Source organism: Canis lupus, chromosome 22, assembly GCF_048164855.1.
Source record: "Canis lupus baileyi chromosome 22, mCanLup2.hap1, whole genome shotgun sequence".
NCBI lineage: Eukaryota > Metazoa > Chordata > Mammalia > Carnivora > Canidae > Canis > Canis lupus.
This window is the reverse complement of record NC_132859.1, coordinates 51,694,261-51,714,796: the sequence shown is the minus strand read 5'-3', so window position 1 is coordinate 51,714,796 and position 20,536 is coordinate 51,694,261. Positions and strand designations below refer to the sequence as shown.

General features: G+C 42.1%; 1 pseudogene; it reads right to left on the bottom strand.

Moving 5' to 3' along the window:
- Window positions 1-18,837: 18,837 nt before the first annotated feature.
- LOC140614518 (transcription elongation factor A protein 3 pseudogene) lies at window positions 18,838-20,034 on the bottom strand (annotated as a pseudogene).
- Between the last annotated feature and the right edge of the window lie 502 nt (window positions 20,035-20,536).

Genomic DNA, 20,536 nt, shown 5'->3' with positions numbered 1-20,536 from the left:
TATTCCATTGTATACATAGACCACATCTTCTTTATCCATCATCTTTCGATGGACACTGAGGCTCCTTCCACAGTTTGGCTATTGTGTACATTGTTGCTATAAACATTGGGGTGCAGGTGTCCCGGCGTTTCACTGCATCTGTACTGTGTGGAGGTTCCTCAAAGAGTTAAAAATAGATCTGCCCTATGACCCAGCAGTTGCACTGCTGGGGATTTACCCCAAAGATAAAGATCCATCCAGACTTAATAAACACTCACCACCTCCCTCATGTAGTGGGCTCTCATTTAACTGCAGATTATGGGCTTTACCTCCCAAGATTCTGACATTTAAATTTTTTAAATTTAAATTTTTTTTTAATTTTTTTAAATTTAAATTTAAATTCAAGTTACTTAACATACAGTGTTTATTAGTTTTAGGGGCACAATTTAGTGATTCATAATTGCATGTAACATTCATAATTGCATAATTGCATGCTGATTACATCAAGAGCCCTCCTTAATGCCTGTCACCCAGGTACTCCCTACCCCCATCCACCTTCCCTGCAGCAATCTTCAGTTTGTTCCCTATATTAAGAGTCTCTTATGGTTTGCTTTTCTATCTGTTATTATTTTATTTTTCCTTCCTTCCCCAATGTTCATCATATGGAAGGTGGGTTTTTTAAAGCATGCTTTGGTCAGGACAGCAGAATACTCATTTTTTCAATTGCTAATTGATCATCCAAGTAAAAATAATGAACTGAATACAGAGTTTATCTCTACTCTCTTCCCAAAGTACAGTAAGTGATATTAAGAGACTGCATATACATAAACTCCCTACTAATAGGAGAAACATGGGTTTAGTCCCTGGGGAAGCTGGCTGAAGAAAGCAGTTTGTGGATGCAGAGTTGGGACCTCAGGCAAAGGCCTCTGCCTACCCCACCTGCCCTCAGGAGGCCACCAATGCAAAGCTAACACAAGCCAACAGCACTTCTCTTTAGATCTTTTGCCTCAAGTTTTATCATGAAAACATAGCTAGGGTCACCAGACATTGGTGGAAAGCCACCAACATGAACTCAGAGACTAATAATTAAATGAGTAAAGGATAACCTTTTACATGAGTCTCATGAATACTTATTATGTTTCATAATTCAGGTATAAAGAAAGATCTTAGCAGCTTCAAAGAGGAATTTAAAAATCCCAGGTCCATACAGAAGACCATGCTCAAATGTCATTAGAATCTCAGCAGCCTCCTCTAGAAGGTGAGAAAACCAGGAGCAAAGACTGAGAAACTAGAGGGGAAATTATATCTAATCTAGAATTCCACCTCATGGAGACCATTAAAAATTATCAAAGAAAAATAAAATCACGTGTGACATACAAAGGCTCAAAATGCCAGTTTCCTAGATGATGTTTCTAAGGAGGTTACTGGAACATAGCCTTCAGGAAAATGAGTAGGTGAACCAAGACAGAGGAAGCATTGAGAGGAAGCAAACAAAAGGTGAAGAAGAAACCAAGGGCATGTCCTGGGTCCTGAACTCTCCTAACTGTGGAAGTAAAAGAAGAGGAGAAGAAGCAAGTGATTTACCCTGAACTTGCTATGTAGCACTGATGGTGTTCACCTTTACCTGAGCCCAGTGCTCCTGGAAAACAGGGAAGGTAAGAAATTCCCCCACCCTTTGTGGAATGGACTTACTACAAAGGACTACTTCCCTGTACAACTTTGGTAAGTTTCTGCCCCCTGTGTACCTGTGACAAGGCCAGCACAGGCCCTCCAGACCCCATTCTTTGCCTCTTCACTTGTTAGCTAAACTGTGTTACACCTACTAACCAATCTGAACTAAATGCTCTTCAGTCAAACTCAAGTTAGCAGTCTCTCCTTCCTTGGGCCCTGAACGTGGCCTACCCCCAGCCTGAGCCAGCACACAGCCCTCCGCGCACGGCCCTTCCTAAGAACAGAGGGATGTTGGGGTGACGCATTCTCAGCTCTCCATCAGGTCACAGTATGCCACCTCCACCTGCACGACTGGTTCTTCTCAGCCTCGTCCAACCCTCCCTGTGAAAGAAAGACCTTTAGTGGCTAACTCTCGACACCTGCAGACCTCAGGTCATAGCACTGTCCCTATGGCAGTCATCCTTTGCCTGCCCCTATTACCATGGTCCTTCTCCCCCTATGACAATAGTTTCCATGAAATAATCACTTCAAATAATATCTCTCCTTTCTAATGTCAGGAGTTTGGTATCACTTACATTTGGCAGAGACTTAAAGGCAGGCAGTGCAGGATGGAGGTACAAGAAAGAAGCTGGCAGTCATTTACCAAGCTCTGAAGAATCAGGCTGATTGCTGCCCCAGATTGTGCACTGGCTTCCCAGATGGTTGCTACAAAATATGAGTCAGGTTCCATTGTCATGGATTGTCTAGCCATTGTCCATTTATATAATCAGCTCCTAAGTCTCCCCCTTGGGCAATTCTCTCACTTGCCAGTGCTTGACTAATTCTGGAATGCTGGGGATCCTGAGCTGTGCTGCTCAGAGATGTCCAGTCATCTCCATAGTAAATCACATTTCAAGACCTTTTGTTTGCTGTATAATAATGGCCATCGTCTAATGAGAGCTGGACTCTGCATAAGCTCTTAATACTCAGAGTAGAAAACAATGAGTCAGCACTGTGACCACTAATACAAAACCAAGAACAATTAATAGTCCCTGTAAAAATGCTTAAGAACCAGGTATTTTAAAATATCCTATTATTATTTAGGTACGGCAAGGCCACAGACCAGAAGATGACTGCTATTGAAAATATGTTTATTATATTCAGTTTCCATTACATGAAACACACATCACACCACAAGTACCCACAAAGGGGATTACCAAGTGTGAGGCCACAGAGTCAGAGGGCCAGAGATAGAAGACGTGTGGGCCCAAGCCTTCATTATGGTTTCTGCAGGTAGCGTAGGAGAGGAGAAATGGCCTTTATTAGTTGTTGCGGGGGGAGCATGTAGACTCTGTGTTGGTTGGTTTGTATTTGAAAAGTATACCCCTAAGAGGAAAATACTCACAGAGTCGGGGTGGGGAGCAACCAGGAGGCCAAGACAAGGTGATTAAGGTAAATCATGGGGTTTTCAGAACAAGAAGTACCCAGTGTATACATGCAGGGCAGTTGCTAAAGCATCAAGTTTACAGGAGCTAAACTGTGTGTCAATACACCCCAACTGCCCAACTCAGGCCAAACAAACAAATCCCATAATAGGACATGAGGTTCAACTTTACAAAGCCAAGTGCTTTTTATTTAAAGCAATATAGTTGTTCCATCATGCTTGTTTACTGATTCAAGAACAGAAAGAAGTATTAGCAGTAGCAACCATCTCATTATAGCCAACAAGAATCTAGAACAATGTGATTGTGATTGCTACTAGAGTGCACGCCTGCAAGTTGAGACTGATCTGTCTGTATTCCACATTAAGGTAGAGGTGGCACTATTTATAACTGCCAGAGTTAGTGGTTTAGTCTTTTTTATTTGTATAATCCCCACTGTTGGGAACTTTGCTCTGATTTTTTCATAAGCAATGAGTAGAGTGCCTGAATAAATAAGGAGACCTGATTTTGCAGCTTTTATCTGAGTTGGAATTTCCAGTCATGGGAATTTACAAAATGAAATCTCCATATATAGACAAGTCTCAGAATGCTCCTCCTAAAGCACATGAGGTATAAGCCTGAGACAAACAGGATAGGCATCCTGGCCAAAAAAGAAAACAGTATCTTTTGGTTCCAAAGAGAGGCCCATTATTCACAGCAGCTGGTTGCATATCTGGATTTCTATAAGTCTTCTCCAAGTGGCAAGTATTAATTTGCCCATAACCCCTTGAAGGTTGTTGAATTCAGACTTAGGATTATCTAGAATCTCATCCATATATTGTAAGGGAGAGAGGTATCCCAGCAAATTCACAGGTGTATTTGGTTAAGGTCATTTTTCCAGATAGGTACAAGTTGCAAAACTGGCTGTATTCCCTGTAGTCTTATTGAATGAGGCCAGAATCACCAAAGGTTTTCATCATGGGATCTGTGATGGATGGCATATCCAACAACAGGTAGGATTGGGAGCTGTGCTACTATTTAGAATAACCTAAGAATGGTATTAAAATGAGTATGTCCTGACCTAACATTGTAACAAGAAGGGAAGAAAATCAAAAGAGGCCACTATCAATGGCTGACAGCCAGGAATCTAAAAAAATGAGAATGATTATAAGCAAGAAGATAAAAAAACAAAAAAGGAATTAGACAATGGCCCTGGTCTGATGTCTTGGCCAGAAGCCTTCTATTATCTGAGGTCATCAGCTGGTCTGCTGCCTGCTTCCAAAACTCAACTGCTTCTGGAAAATCTCTGAGAATCTTTGGTTAGAGGCCCCTTATTGGTGCAGTTTTCCCATTTTGATTAAGTGGCATGCCTATTTGTAGCAGAGAAGCATCCTGTCTACCAGCTCACTGTCTCTAGAAATGCAGGTGCTACTATACCCTATAGAGCATATAGATCCTCCAAATATATCTGCCCCTATTCCCATGGTGACCCCAGTGGCCTGTAGGGAGAGAGTAGAGGAAATTCTCACTGGTGTATGGCATGCAGATGCCTGGAAACAGGAAGGAACCATAGCAGCTAGTAGACTGAACTTGGGAAAGTTTGGTTGGTGACTACTCATGAGCCTTGACCATCAACCCTTTGTTCTGACAACTTAGATAATAAGAAACTGAGGGGTAGATAATCATAAAGAAACCCTCATGGGGTCAGGATAGGTGGGAAGACATTCGGGCTTACCTGCAAAAGCCTGAGGAAATTCCCACTGTTTTCCACATAATTGTTCATAATGTGCTGACATCCCTCTGGCAATCAGAAGCTGAATGCTCCAGCTCAGGTATAAGCCCTTGTGACTTACCCAGCAGTAGAGACAGCAGATTGACTTCCCAGGTGGGATGGCCTACTGACAAGGATGCTGGATTGCTCTTGAAATACAGTGACGCGGCGAATGCAGTAACAGCATGTCCTGTGCGTTTTATACAATGCTCAAGAACTCTGCCAAAGAAATCTGGGCACATCTACTGGAGTTCCCAATTAGGAGGGATTGGCAAATTGCTCATATTGGCCTCCTCCCTCCAAGTGAGAATTCTAAATATGTCTTGGTTTGTGTGGACATGGCAGCTGTCCTAAACCAAGTTTTTCAAGCAAAACAGCTCCACAATTAGAGTAGAGAAGCTGAGAACTATGTACAGATATCCTAGCCAAATAGTGAGTGGAGGTTACATGTCATGGGTCATGATGTGTGAGACTAAGCAAAAGAACATGATGTTTAATGGAGGTCCCATCCCCTCTCTAATCCACAATCAGCAGGATTAGTGGAAAGGAAAAATGGAAGATTAAAGCAGCTGATTAAATTACTAACAGGTAAAAGCACCTTAAGTCAGTGGACTACAGAACTGTCCCAGGCTTTAACACATTTCAATGATCGACAACATATCAATGATATTCAATGATAACACATTTCAATGATATGTAGCCCCACATGCCAGGCTAGGGACCCCTGCTGAAATACCCAATGCACAAGGTTTGGAAATCATGGGAAACAGCCATTGCCCCAACTCTCACTAGGGGTCAGTGTGCTAAGCTGCTGAGAACACTGAGCCCCATCCACCTGGGGAATTAATTATCTATTGGAATTTGCAATGGGACTTCCCACCCAGATGGTAAGTTACTTTGCACCCTGAAGGGGAACTACTCGACCTCCAGAGAGCCCATCATCCTGCTGCAAGCCAAACCTGCTGCAATGGCACTACTCTTGGATTGGAACTTGCATCACTGAAAGAGGGGAGACAGTGGAGATCCTGGTCTAGTATATCCTGCCTCCACTCCACTCCTCAAACTTCCTCAGCCAACATGCATGGCATTACAACCAGGTTAGGTTGCTGATGTCACAACCTCCCTTTCCTCAAAACCAGATGGTACGTTCTGTTTTCCACTGGTACAGTCATCTGACCACCACGTTTGTCCACTCCATTGGCTTGGAGGACAGTATAGCACAAAGAAAAGCTCTTCCTCAGTTCACCCAGCAAGCCTTAAAGCCAATAAGCCGATAAAGTGTGTCTTAATTGAACACTAAAATGCCTCTAAGGAGATAAGTCATACTCCAGAATAGAATGGACTTTAACATTATTACTGACTCACAGAGAGGCACCTGCGCCATTATCAATCAAATGTTGTGTATTCATACTTGATGAGTCTGATAATGTGTCATCTTTATGAAATCACATGAGGACACAATTGAATACACTGAGTGATCTGACCTCTAGGTCGGAAATCAGTGGTTTGGATTATGGGGCTCTTGGTGGGAAAAAAATTATTAATTATTTTGGGATCATTATCTAAATCTTTGTTTTCCTTTTCCATATACCTATACTATTGCTGTGGTATTCGATGAAGCTGGATAGCTGCCAAAGGAGCCACTTCCATGTTCATGAAATCCCCTGCCGACCACTCCAGGCTCAGTGGGGATGAGCAAGTCATATAAGATTATTAGACTCCTAACTCTGGGAAACGAACTAGGGGTGGTGGAAGGGGAGGTGGGCGGGGGGTGAGGGTGACTGGGTGATGGGCACTGAGGTGGGCACTTGACGGGATGACCACTGGGTGTTATTCTATATGTTGGCAAATTGAACACCAATAAAAAAATAAATTTATAAAAATAAAAAGAAGAAGAAGAAACGAAGCCCGTACATTCAAATAAATCCTATTTAAAAAAAAAAAAAAAAAGATTATTAGGTCATAAGGGGTGGGATGTTGAAAGGAGTCACCATAAGCCATGACTTCCATGACTTCTTCCTGAGAGCTGGCCCCAGCCACCCCCTCTTCTGTCTGTGGAATATATGTTCTGCGTTCCATCCCCTTCACATATTTCACACATCCTCCCATCCACGTACCTTCTGAAAAAATCAGTTTGTTCCCTATATTTAAGAGTCTATTTGTTTTATTTCTTAAATTCCACATATGAGTGAAATCATATGGTATCTGTCTTTCTCTGACTTACTTTGCTTAGCATTATATCTTCTAGATAATCCATCCATGTTGTTGCAAATGGCAAAATTTCATTCTTCTTATGATTAATATTCCAATACACACACACACACACACACATATATCACCACTTCTTTATCCATTCACCTATCAGTGGACACTTGGGCTGTTTCCATGTCTTTGCTATTATAAATAATGCTGTAGTAAGCATATGGATGCGCTTATCTTTTTGAATTAGTGTTTTTAATTCTTTGGGTAAATACTGAGTAGTGGAATTACTGGATCATAGGGTAACCCTACTTTTAATTTGTTGAAGAACTTCCATGCTGCTTTCCACAGTGGCTGCACCAGTTTTTATTCCACAACGGGGGGCTGTTTAAAGGACATAGCCTTGAGATAGCAATGTGGTATTGAGACCATCAGGACAGTATATATGACTAAACCACATGAGGTTTTAATATAAACTTTTAAGATTATGGTAGGAAGGTGGAGAGGTCTACTTGTCTTGCTACCACCCAAGATGACCCTCATATGTAAGTTCTCTTGTTTATTAGAGCAGACACTCCCAACACAAATTGCCTGCCTCTTTTGTCCACTTCTCCCTGCCCTTTGGGGGCCAGTTTCAGATTCCACCTAAGAAGCTCACAGAATTGCCAGCCACAAGGGGTTTGTCCAGATGGCTCATGCACAAACAGATAAAATGGTGTTTTGTAGTTGAGGATACCTGGGGAAGGAGGCTGTTGAGGAGCCCTCTTCAGGTTCCAGAGTCTGTTCATGTTTCGGGTCCCTGAGCAGAGGGTCTCTCATGGGGGACTTAGTCAATTGATAAGGATTGTCACTATCTCATAACAACTTGTCTTCCATTGCCTGTAATGTCCAGTTAAACTAGAAATCCTCCCAACTGTCATTTTGTGACAGGTCTCAGATAAGTTTGGATAGCCTTTTGTCTATCATAAAGTGCTTTTCCTTCTTGAGATAGGTCATGCCCTAAATAATGGACTGTGTTCTGGCAAAATTGTAATTTATCTTTTGGAACTTTATGCCTTTTTCTGCCATGGCTAGAGCAAGTAAATCAAATTTTATAGGCTTCTCTTCTTTTTCTTTCTCTGAACAAAACAGGATATCATCTACATATTGTAACAGAACTAAATTACAAAGAAAATTTAGATCAAGTCTTGATTGAGGCAGATCCTCAAGAAGTCAAGAGGGGCTTCACTGAGCCCCTGGGGCATGGCTATAGGGCACTGTTGTCCTTTGCAGCCCAGCCTTGAAGCAACTAAAAAAGGTAGAGCAAAGATCCACTTCAGTGAAGCAAGTGGCTTCAGGAGGAATTGATGGAAGGATGGTTATTTGGTTAGATACCACAGGGGAACCAGGATAACAGCTTTGTTGATGGCCCTGACATCTTGAACAAATTGATATCCTAATCCATTTGGTTTATTTCCTGGTCACATGCCACATGAAGCAAGAAACAAAGAAAAGGCTGAAACCTATATTGAAAGCCTTATACATAGTCTTCTCATACCCTGACTGGCCCTTAACACTCCTGTCATATTGGGTAAATTTGTGTAACCATTCTGTAGAATACATCTGAATTTTGATAGGTGCTACTCAATTTATCTCTGTCAGTGGAACTTATAGCCCATAGAGTACCATGAACAGTGACCAGATCTTTACCAGGGTCATGAACCAAACACGATAGAGGAGGCAACATCATATCCAGAGAAGACACCTCCTGACTATGAATAAAAGGGTCCTCTGGGACCACAAGAAGTAGTCCCTCTGGTAAGCATTTAATATTACAATTCCGTAGCAGAGTAAGTCTCTCCCTGTTAAGTTACCAGGAGTGAAAGTTGCCATGGAGCGGGAAGAAACCTTTGTCAGTCAGATGCCAAAGGGTTACAGTTAAGGACTGGGAAATGGGGAAGATCTGTAACTACCTTGTGTTATGTTTACTCTGAGAAGGAGGGTGAACAAAGGTGGCAGGGTTGAATGCAGAAGGAATGGCATTCTACCAGGAAGGATGAGGTAGGCCATCTACATGCAGTTATTCACCTTGCATATTTAAGGGTGTGGCAAGATATCGATGCTTTGAATTTTATGATTTTCTTTGTCTCAGCACTTCTTTTGTAAAAAGGGACAATCATTCCTGTGGAGGCCGAGAAAATTAAGGCCATTCCACTTTAAGTTCAGCGTTAGCACAAGTACAGCCATCCCAGGCCCCTGTGAATAAGAGCTGAACTTTACCTTACTTCAGTTACACGAAGAAAACAGCTTACAGCTTAATGTCCTAGAAAGCCCCATATTAGAATAAGAACAGAGCTCAATGCCCTTAAGCCCCATATCAAAATGTAAACAGAACTTGAGAAATTCCTCCACCCCTCCTGAAAATCCCCTAGACCAGCCTATAAAAAACCCGGCCCCTACAAACCCAAATTTGTATTATTTACCTATTCCTTAACCCACTTCCGGGGTCCGAGTCCCTGCTCCGTTGTGTCAGGTGCACTTGGACCCAAGCTTGAGCTTGTAAATAAACCCTCCTGTGTTTGCATCGGTGTCGGCTCCTCGGTGGTTTCTCGGATTCTCAATCTTGGGCACAACATTAATTCTAGTGCACCTTCTGTTTACAATGTCTAGAGGGTGCTCGTCCGCAGGTGGTTGGTTGGGAACTGGGCCAGCTAGTTAGGTCCTAGTGGCATACACTATTCTGGGTTCTGTTGTGTTTGTTCTGAAGCCCTTCCTACAAGCTCTGCCAGGTGCTGGAGTTCAGGTAAAGGGCTGCTTCCTATTCTATTTTCTGTTTTTGAATTAGGCCTCCACTTTCAGTTTTACTCCTCTGACAAAAATGAGGTGAAAGATTCACCCATAAACATTGGCACCTTCTTTAACTCTCATATGTTGATGCAATGTGTTTTCTAATCTATCCTTAAAATTTCTTGCACTTTTATTTTTCTCTGTATTATACAGTTATAATCCAATAGATTTTTACTGAAAATGTTTCAGTCATGGCTTTAGGAGGATTTGCTCTAATTTATAAGTTTTTTGTTGTCCTTCTGGTTTACTATGGAAAGAGGGATTTTTGTGGGTCTCTTTCCAGGTTAATCCAATCAGTTTTTGTCATCCAGGGTTTAGGGTCTGAGGTTCTGATTAATATGTGTACACATTTGTATCAGTCAAGTAACTGTATTTATCAGTGTTTTTTAGGAAAACAGAATCATCATGTATGTGTGTGTGTGTGTGTGTGCATGTATGTAAAGAAATTTATCTTAAGGAATTGGCTCATACACTAACGGAGACTGGCAAGTCCAAAAATATGCAGGGTGGGCCAGTAAGCTGGAGAGCCCAAGAAGAACCACTGTTGCACTTCAAGGCCACCGCTGTAGCATTCCCTCTTGCTGGGAGTGGGTAGATTTTGCATTCTAGTCAGGCCTTCAACTATTGTGCGAGGCTCATTATGAGAGGCAATCAGCAACTAGCTTTTTATTCAAAGTCCACCAATTTAAATATTAATCTCACCCATAAACACCCTCATAGACACATCCAGAATAATGTTTAACCACATATCTGGACAACTCAAGCCAGTCAGGTTGACACATAAAATCACAGTACCCTGGGTCATATGCGCACAAAAGAATCCTAAATTCTTCTATGAAAAACTAGCCTTGCCTGGGTTTATGGAAATCCTTAATTATAGTTCTTAATTCAGCGTGGGTCCAAATTTTAAACTCCAAGTTGCCTGCATACCTGGCTTATGGGAGAGATGGATATTTAGAAACAATAGGCATTCTGAGGTCTTAGGAGAGTTGCCAAGAAGAAGTAGGGAGTCTGGGCAAAGGAAGTAGAGGAACCAGCAGTGGAAATGCAGAGGGACAGATATTAGAAGGATGTGAGGTAGAAAGGGAACTGGATTTAGGGAGGCAACTAGAGGATCAGGAGAGGAGGATTTACTAGGGAAATAAGTCTAGCTTGTTGTCACTTAAGTTTGTCAAATTGTGCATTAGCTTTGGCTAAAGAATCTTTCAGTGAAGCAATTTTTGAATTAGAATTTCAGTTGGTGGCCCTTGCATAGCAATCAAAACATGCTGTCCACTGTCCTGAGAAACATCATCTCCTTTCTTTTCTAAGTGATAGTGACCAGAGCACATTAGCACAGACACAGATACCAAGTGTGACCAGATATAAAGTTCACTGTGATGCCACACCCACAGGCCCTGCAGCTTCAGTCATGGGGCCCCATGTTCTCCAATCGTAGCCTGTCTCATCATACAAAGACCTGCTCAAGTGCACCTCCTCGTAATCTCTATTCTGGTACCCTTTCTCAATCTTCCCCCCTCCCCTTCCCACCCTCCAGCCCCCTAAAAGAAGCATTTTCTTTCTTTACTGAACTCTCAAAATGCTATTAGGCTATGAATCATGTACACACACACGGGCGCACGCGCGCGCACACACACACACACACACACACACACATCTATCTTCCCAGAGAGGGGTGGGCCTTGAGGACATGGTATGTCTCTAAATTATTCTTCTAACATCTGCAGTCTCAATCCCAGGGCCTTAATATAGTAGACATTCAAGAACTGCCTGCTCACGCTGTAGCAGATAAATGTACATCACCCTAAAACCTGGGCCACCCTGCTCCTAAATGTGTGCCCATGTGAAATGAGGGCCTTTTGCTTGCCAAAAGTCATGGACAAGAATTTCATAGAAGTTGTAGTTGTAAGCACTATGAACTGGAGCCAACTCAAATGTCCATCTACAGGGGATTGGACAAACACATTATGGGATATTTATGCAATGGAATACTGTCCATCACTAAAAAGGAATAAGCCACTGTACACACTGCAACATGATGAATCTCACCAATATTTGTAGAGCAAAATAAGTCGTACACTAAAGATCTATTGTACTATGCTATTTACATGAAGATCAAAGCCAGAAAACCTACACAATGGTGAGAAACATCAGAGCAGGATCTGCCTTGTGGGAAGTAGGCCAGGAAGGGGCATGAGGGATTCTCCTGGGATCTGCAAACATTCTATACCTTGAGCTGGCTGGTCGTCACATGGGGATACAACACTCAAGTTTTGCACACTTCATGTTTGTCATGCTCCATGGTGTGCTGGCAAATGTTTAACAACTAGCTGTCTGAGCAGAAAAGCTCTGCTCTTCAGTATTTGCCAAATTCTGTGGTATTCCCAACTAAGACCACTTTCAAGTTCCCAATGGGATGTCCATGAACACAATTAGAAAGATATAATAGATGTAAATACCCTTAAGAGCATAGATATTATGAAATGTAGTAAAAAAAAAAAAAAAGAAGTGAAAAAAAACAGGAAGTGACAAGTTTTGAGTGTTTATTACCATTGTTTTTAATATAAAATTTAATTGTAAGTTTTAGATAATTTAATTTTTAATAATGGCTGTGTTAAGAACCAGTCCCAAGATTCCTGAAAATTTAACTTTCAAGCCTCAGGAATTGATACAGCTGGCTCTGGCATGCACTGGTTATTTTTCAATCAAATTATTTACAAATGCAAAGCAAAACAAAGCTCTGTTTGCTCTAAAACTGAATAAAAAAAAAAAAAAAAGGAAAAGCCAGAGATAAAGAAGCTAGTAGGCAGTTAACTCTTGCAAGGGAAGGGGAGTTATACAATGCTGTGACTAAGAGTCAGGAATGGGAGCCTGAGCTTGTTTCAAACTTTTTTTAAGTAGCCTCCACCATACTCAGTGTGGGACTTGAACTCACAATGCTTAATCAAGAGTTGTGTGCTCTACTGACTGAGCCAGCTTGGTGTCCCCAAAGACCTTTCAATTCTACGTGGTCCTCTTCCATCTGCTTGAACTTGAATCACAGCTTGATATCTCTGAGCCTTGGCCTCACCATCTATGCAATAGGAGTAACACACTTTGCTCAGAGAGCCACGTGGTGAAGCCAGATGAGGTCACCTTAGCCAGTTATGTGACCCTGGCTGGTCCATGCATGCCTCATAAGAACTGGCTGTTCAGTTGACCAATTGTCTGTAGCAACAAAATTGACAAGGATCATGCATCTAGAGCAGCAATCGGATCAGACTTTTTAAAATGTACGGCACATCAAATATTCCCTTCTGCTGTCCCAGAAATTTTAACCCAATACTTTAAGACCCAAATATCATCTTTCAGACAGGCCTATGAACTGTCTTGAAACGACATAAAACTCCCCTGTAGGATATGTGCCAGTGTTTGCATAAGGAGCACAGCAGAATATCCACATTCCTCAAGGTGGCCAGTGCTGCCAGGTGACTATCTGTTGTCACTGGCAATGGCCACGGTGGTATGAAGGCCAAGGCAGGCCTGAGCTTGTGAGGACATTGCATAGCCAGCATGGATGACCCTAACAATGAGGACACTGAAACCCAAGTCACTGATGGATGCTGCAAGGCCAGCCACAGGCCAGGACCTGAGTGCCTTTGTCATTTAATGAAATGCACTGATTTCCCTGAGTCCCTGCAAGGCTGTTCCCTCTTGCCTGCACCTGCCTATGCTGTCCCATCATCTTTCATCTCCCAAATGTAGTGAGGATAATGCTGCCTATTTCTGCTGACAATCTTCCTGAGAGACACTGTCCTCAAATTGCAAAATGTCCATTTAATGGCTGTGTCTAAAGGAGTGAAGTAGCCATCACAGCTGGAAGAGGATGCGTCACTGGGCAGTTTCTGGGCATTTCAGGTAGAATTCTACCCAGCTCTGCTGCCAGATCATGTCACAGTGACATTCAGCCTGGAGGGGCTGGGATGCAATGAAGCATGGGGACTTTCCTGGGACTTTTTCCCTGAAAAGAAAGATACCTGATAATTTGGCTGTACATGGAACAAGTGCCCTTTATTCATTGTAACTTACTAAAAACCAAAGACTCGTGACAGCAAAACAAAGCCCTCCTGTACTCTGTACTGGCCATCCTCATATAGTCAACCTCCAAAGCCAGGCAGCCTGCTGCTCAGAAAGGCAGCAGATAAACAGGCAAACAGCACATTTAGGCACCATCAAGAAGGATAATTGGACATTCGCTTAATGGCTTCAATTTCTATTTTTGGCTCATGGATGCTTTTTCTATTTTTTTTTTTTCTCAGCAGAGAAACCAACAAGGGCTCCCCCTGAGTGACAGTAGGACAGGCACATGATGACATTACCACACCAATACCAGCCAACTGGAAGCAGCTTCCTGGAGCACTATTGGGAAGGGTTCTGGGGCAGGCTGTGTGGTAAGAGGAAATAGAGTGATAAATTAGCAATCCCTGGGCTGCGAGTGGATGAGGTACCCTCATGAGAGTGTCTGCTAGTCAGGGTCCAAGGGGCAAGATCAGTGCTCTTTATCCTGGAACTCAAATGCCTCAAGGATCCCTGGGTGGCGCAGTGGTTTGGCGCCTGCCTTTGGCCCAGGGCGCGATCCTGGAGACACTGGATCGAATCCCATGTCGGGCTCCCGGGGCATAGAGCCTGCTTCTCCCTCTGCCTGTGTCTCTGCCTCTCTCTCTCTCTCTCTGTGTGACTATCATAAATAAATAAAGAAAAAAAATATTTTAAAAAAAATGCCTCCACAACTGTGGCCTCATTCAATCCTCAGACTTCCTCTCACAGTGTGGACCCACTGGCTGTCTGAGGAACACCTGAGGTTATTGCAAAAGTGAAGATGGTAGGACATATCCAAGACAAGCTCAGTCTTGGTCAGAATATCTGGGCAGTGTGGACCAGATACCTACATGGGAACAAACCCTGGATAGACCTGAGGTTGACCACCACGGGGTACCCCACTACAATGCAAGCATCATGACAAGAGGGATTTTGCTTTATTCAATGCTGTCTCTTTAGCATTCAATAGGTGTCTGTTGAATACTTCTGAAAGGAAAAAAGGCATTTCTCCAGGTGAGAACTCCCTAATTTTTATTATGGTTTGCAATCGGGTTAGGACTGCCAATTATATTACAGTCATGGTTCCACCCCCACTCTCCTTCTGCTCAGGGCAGACATCACTAATCAATCACAGCACTCATTGCCGCAACCACCCAAACAACACTCTAGCATTCCAGGCCACCACAAAAAAACCTGAGAGAGATATTTTCCAACCAGGATGAAATGATTTTCCAGATCCCTTCCTGTTCTAAAACCACTGGAAGTTTGAATGAGGCTCTAATAATGGACCCAACCACAAGGAGACACCACCAAGTGGGAACCTTTGCATAACTCTGATGTGTGAAGTACCATGAAAATGATGTTTCTTGGTCATCACAACAGAATGCAGACAGTGATGAAGTGCATGGATTCAGAAAAAAGCATGTGACCCCAAAGAGCCACTCCACCTGGCCTTGGGCAGTGTCCCCAGTATAGATAAGTTTATGTCATGGAGAATCTTTGGCCAAGAGTTCAGGTGACTAAGCACAAATGCTAATCACAGACATTTGTGTACCATCACTTGACAGCCTTGGACTGTAATGCGCTCAGGATACTGTGGTGAGCATGACAGAAAGGTCATGGCCTGCAGAAGAATAAATAGGAGCACTAACTGTTTCCCTGAGATGCAGTGACCTAAGTGGGAAGCCTGCAAAAAGGGGATCAGTCAGCACACCAGCCATCAAACCTTTACAGGTAATTTACTATTTGCTTCCTTAGATTCTTAACTTCATTCTTGATAACAACTTACATGAGGAAAAAACTCTACTTTTGGATAATATTGGTTCTCCCTTCAACCTTCCCTGTGAAAACTGGGCTCATATTGTCTTTTCCCACCTGTTTTCTCTCCAGAAAATAAGAGTGAGAATATCTGTCTACTGGAGAACTGAGGAAATCCATGCACATAATGAGTGAAAAACATTATAAAATGTACCAACCTTACCAAAAGAATGAGGTCACTTAAAACTAATGATGTATCAATGAGATAGTCAGTAAAGCAGAGCTAGAATATAGAAAATCAAGACTTGAGGAAGAAAGGCAGAAACACAAATAGGCATTAAGAGGTCAAACAGGAAACCTGCTGAGGTAGCAGTGCCCTGGTCTTAAACTTCCTGTGTCCCTGGCATTAAGAGGACGTGATATGACAAAAGTGTACATCAAATGAAGAAGAGAGAGGTTTTGAAATGACCAGCAAAGGTCATTAACCTTCCAAAGGGAATTGATTTCATAGAGTTCATGGAGTGTAGCTTTGTCTCTACACGTCTGAATTTACACAACAGTAAATGGGAGTGGGAATAGCTAGAACTCTACAGGTCACTGAAGAAGGTTCAGCATTTTACAGTCTAAACCAGGAACAGTGGTGGAAAAGAGATTCTTGGTTTGTCAGGACTGACCCAGGGCAGCAACCAGACCCAAGTGAGCAGCCATGATTATGCATGGGAACAGATTTTCATGGCAGCGATTGGAGCAAATTCTGTATCAGAATTGCTTAGAAGAGGGATGAAGTCTGAGTTGAGTAGAATGTGAGGGGATGGGCTTTGTTCAGGGCCAGGAAGGCAAGAGGCAGAGACAGTCATCAGGGTTCCTGTGTCCTGGCTATGCTTTCTCCCCAGGCCTCCCTCCCCCTGGATACGACCTTCCAGATGTTGACTGTGGTTCTAGAACTGTGAGGGTGAGCAGTTGGTAAACAACTCCTGACTCTTATATGCATAACCACATAGCATAGAGTCTCCTGGTGGGCGCTGCACCCAGGCTGTCCTTCTGTGATTTGCTGAGTTGCTTTTTTTTTTTTTTCCATTTTAGGGCTAAATTTTAATGTGAAAGTTTGAAATCTTATACTTTAAACAAAACCTAAAAATTACTGATTGGTTCAAAATGGTTTTATGGAAAAACTAATCATGCCAACTAGCCTTGGCATTGAGTGCGAAGGCTCCACCATTTTTGAGCAAAGCGTACAAAGGTTCTGAGGGGGATGGGACAGGGGAACCCAACATTTACAACAGCAGGCATTTTCTCTTCCTCTTCTTGATGGGAGGGGGGCAGAGAACCACTCGAATAGCTTCATCAAACACTGTCTTGAGGCCTTGCTGCGTGAGAGCAGAGCACTCCAGGTATTTTACAGCACTGATCTCCTTAGCCATGGCCAGACCCTGTGGGTAGGTGATGGGAGTCAGCTTCTTCTCCTTCAGTTTCTCAATCATGTCTTTGTCATCCCTGATCTAAATGTATGGGACATTGTGCAAATAACTGACGTCCCAAACATCTAACTCTTGATTTCAGCTCAGGTCATGATCTCAGGTTTGCGAGTCCTGAGTTGGGCTTCACGTTCAGCAGGGAGTCTGCTTCTCTCTCTCTCTCTCTCTCTCTCTCTCTCTCTCTGCCTCTCCCCCTCAAAAATGTCATGGTGATGAAAGACAAAGACTAAGAAACTGCTCCAGAGTAAAGGAGACAGCAATATGACAAATGAACACAACATATTCCCTCATGCTTGGATCTAGATGGAGGAGAAAGAATAATAATGACCATTGTCTAAGATGTTGACATTTACTAGATAATAGTATTAAATTTTCTATTTTTCCTTGATCTATGTGTCTATTTTGTGTCAGTAAACCCATGCATATATGGTCAATTAGTCTATCAATCCATGGCAAAAGAGGCAAGAATATGCAACAGGGAAAAAGTCTCCTCAACAAATATTGCTGAAAAAACTGGACAGTTATACAAAAGAATGAAACTGGGCCATTTTCTTATACCAGACACAAAAATAAACTCAGAAAAGATTAAAGATCTAAATGTGAGACAGGAAACCATAAAATTCCTACAAGAAAACATAGGCAATAATTTCTTTGACATTGGCAGTAGAAACATTTTTCTAGATATGTCTCCTCAGGCAAGGGAAACAAAGGCAAAATTAAACTATGGAGACTACACCAAAATAAAAAGCTTTTGCACAGAGAAAGAAACCATCAACAAAACAAGAAAAAGCATGAAAGAAGATATATGCAAATTATATTTTCAATATAAGAAGTTAATATCCAAAAGTTATTTTAAAAACGTATACAACTCAACACCAAAAAACAAATAATACAATTAAAAATGGACAGAAGAAAAAAATGGATGGAGTATCTGAATAGACATTTTTCCAAGAAGACATACGGATGGTCAGCAGACACATGAAAAGATACTCAACATCACTCATCATCAGGGAGATGCAAATGAAAACTACAATGAGACATCACTTCACACCTGCTAGAATGGCTATCATCAAAAGACAAAAAAATACGAAGTGTTGGCAAGGATGTAGAGAAAGAGGAAACCTCTTATACTTGGTAGGAAACAACCTAGTGCAGCCACTATGGAAAACAATATGGAGGTTCCTCAAAAAATTATAAACTAAAATTAGGATTACCATACTACTGGGCATTTTCTCAAAGAAAACAAAAACATTAATTTGAAAAGATATATGCACCTCTATGTTTACTCTAACATCAGTTGCAATAGCCAAGATATGGAAGAAACCTGTGTGTCCACTGACAAATGGGTAAAGAAGATGTGGCATACATAAATATTATGGAATATTATTCAGCATAAAAAGAATGAGATCTTGCCATTTGCAATAATGTGGAGGGATCTACAGGCTATAGTACTAATAAGTGAGATAAGTCAATCAGAGAAAGACAAATAGCACATGATTTCCCTCATATGTGGAATTTAAGAAAGAAAGAAAACAGAAAAAAAGAGATGAATAATAAAACAGACTCTTAAATACAGAGAACAAATTGGTGGTTGCCAAAGGGGAAGTGGATGGGAGGTGGGAGGATGGATAATATACAGAGAATTTTTTTCTTCATTTTAATTTTAATTTTTTCTCCATCTATAATGCCTTAGTGATTTCTCTTTGTTCTCCTTCACTTTGTTCACTGAAATCCTGGCCAGTGGTTCTATCAGCAGAAATTCCAGTGATTGCCACATTCATTACATAAGACAAGGGTAGTCATAGGCTCATCAGCACTGTGTGACTGCAACTGGTTTTAGGTACAGTTCTTGCATTTGCTGCACTGGAAGAGGTCAGTGGTGGTGCCACCAGTCTTAGACATCTGGAGCTCATAGATAGCCTCCTGAGTTATGGCATTCCTCAATTCCCTCAGTTCATCCCTGGCCATTCCCTCTGCCATCATTTTGGCAATGAGTCCAGCTGAGATGGCTCCACTGAACACATTCCTCCTCAGGCTGGGGTCCCTAGGCGCTTGAGATTGCTGATTCAGCATGTACCCAGTTCCAGTGCTTCATGTCCATGCTCTTGAACTCCTGGTGAATACGATCTTCGATTTCTGAAGTCATCTTGTCAAAGTTGATTCTATAGTCCTTGTAAACATATCCACCTTCAAGGCTACTAAGAATATCTCCACATACTTGTCCCACAGAGTCCCATGTGAGATAGTAGGTCACCAGGAGAAGAAGAGGGGGTAAAGATGGGGTCAAGAGCCCCTTGGGTGTTTTGGGAGTCCCTGCTGTTGATTTGCTGCTGTTTGATCTTTCCATCAGTGGCCTTTTTGGAAGAAAGTGGCTAAAGAGCTGGAGTCCATCGAGTCTCTCCTGTCTTTGGATTCTTCCCTTATTTTTTCCTTAGTGGAAAAGGCCTACCTCTGGCTTCCATCCAGTTGGAATAGTTAGCTCTTTTTCCTTCTTTGTTTTATCTCCTTCCTCTCCTTTTTCTCCCTTGGAGGGGGGAAGTGAGGGGAGTCCAGGTGAATTAAGGAGCTGCTTCCAGTTTTTGATGAGGACTTTGGCCAAGGACATCACCTTTTTGTCTGAACAGCTCTTGCAGACCCCATTAATGGCAACTCCAATGCTGGTTGTCTGGAGTAGCTGGATGGGCATCTGACAGCTGTTCAGTTTCTTCAGAAGGTCAAGGGCCCCTTCCATGTTCTTTATGGCCACCATCTCCTCCAGCTTTCTGACAATCCTCAGCAGCTCCTCTTCCTGGGCCATGTTAGTGCACAACACCCAGTGGGGTGAATTAAGGTGCACTTATCTTGATGAGCATTGAGTAATGTATAGAACTGTTGAATCATTATATTGTACACCTGAGACTAATAAAACACTATATGTTAATTTTACTTCAATAAAAAATTTTAATTCATGATCTTTATAATCATACTGTAAGAATGTGTATGCTCTTGCTCTTGGGAAAATATATGAAAATATTAGAGGTAAAGAGCACAATTCCAACTTTCTCTCAAGTGAGTCAGAAAAAAATAACATTAGATATGCACACAAAAAATGATGATTTGGCCAGTGTCAACAATTGGTGAATGTGGGTAAAGGGTTTTTGTGGGTTTTTTAAAGATTTTATTTATTTATTCATGAGTGATACAGAGAGAGAGAGGCAGACACATAGGCAGAAAGAGAAGCAGGCTCCCTGTGGGGAGCCCAATGCAGGACTCAATCCCAGGACTCTAGGATCACGACCTGAGCCAAAGTCAGATGCTCAACCACTGACCCAAGGGTCCAGTAAAGGATTTTATAGGAGTTCATTATCCTAAACCTGAAACTTTTGTGTAATTTTGAAATT